The 1367-nt window shown below is 39.1% G+C and overlaps 1 protein-coding gene across 3 annotated transcripts in view; it reads right to left on the minus strand.

The window, feature by feature from the left end:
• LOC101853848 overlaps window positions 1-1367 on the minus strand; it is a 126033-nt gene that overhangs the window by 40497 nt on the left and 84169 nt on the right. The window lies entirely within an intron of this gene.

Consider the following 1367-nt stretch of genomic DNA (forward strand, 5'->3'; position numbering starts at 1 on the left):
TACTACTACTACTACTACTACTACTACTACTACTACTACTACTACTACTACTACTACTACTACTACTACTACTACTACTGCTAATGATAATAACATTGTCCAACATACATTTTGTGGCATACATTTTAAGACTTGATTTAAGCTAATTTGGGGTCGCTGATTCCAGAAATGACATTAGTTTTTGAGTATCACCTCAAATATTTGCTGTATGAAAAAGTGTAGTTTTCATGTATTAATACGCTAACGGATTGACAGATAGACCAAAACATCGACGTGAAGACGGAGACGAATTGTGAGGTCGATAGATTTCGGCCAAAATAAACTACCAGGTAGGCAGGCATGTTATGTTTGGACAGACTGATTGATAGGCAGATAGATATTTGGACAGAAAAAGTAACAGGTGGACAAATAGTTAGTAAAATAAACAAATAAACAAACAGACGAAGGAAGCCAAGGATAAACACGGAGACGGATAATATGATATAGGAAAGAACAACGCCCTCACGCCCCGGAAGACGTGACTGTAATCTTTTCAGCGCCAATTTCCGGCCACAATAAGTTTTTGCCCCGTTGTCTCCACAGACACGCCGCGGGGTTCCTGGCTCACGCCAGCACGAGATGATCTAATTATGGCAAGATGGCCAGGGCAGATTTGCCACGACTTAATGTTAATGTAACCGTCTGTCCCAACTGACCATTCTAGTTTTCCCGTATAAAAACGGACGTCGGCATACTGTCTGATGGCATCATGACCCGACTGCTGTTATGATTTCCTCTAGGATGTGTCTGAGTCTCGGTCTGTTACGTCCTGTTTGAGGATAATTGAGGTTATCTAAGAGGCCGGAGTTGTGAATAAATCAAATTCTGGATCTAACAAAACGTTGAGGAAAGGCTTGAAAACCATCTGAAGCAATCTAGGTTAAACAAATCACTATAGTAAAATGGTCACGCCCGTCTGTTTGTTATTCTGTATACATAGATAGGCATGAATAATAAAAAAAATAAAATAATGAATTATGATTGCTGTAAGTACGCGTATCCTAAAGTGACAACACATTTTTGCACTGATGGGATGTTGACCTTAAAAGAAATTTGAAACAGACTAAGGCATGAAATAAAATAAAATACAGCACTTAATCCCCTTCCCCATCCTCCCCAAAGAAATGAACAAAACAAACAAATAAAAAACCAAACACCGGAACAAAACAATACTGATTATAAAAACCCATCCTGGCAACCTGAACCCCACCCCTCCCCCTTATAATTGGGCCAAAAATATAGCAAAGCATTATTGCATGAAGAAAAGATGGTTTTACATTTCACACACGTCCAAAAGAATAACAAATAATTCAAGTAACCACCCCCCC

The sequence above is a fragment of the Aplysia californica genome, unplaced genomic scaffold (assembly GCF_000002075.1).
Source record: "Aplysia californica isolate F4 #8 unplaced genomic scaffold, AplCal3.0 scaffold00108, whole genome shotgun sequence".
Classification (NCBI taxonomy): domain Eukaryota; kingdom Metazoa; phylum Mollusca; class Gastropoda; order Aplysiida; family Aplysiidae; genus Aplysia; species Aplysia californica.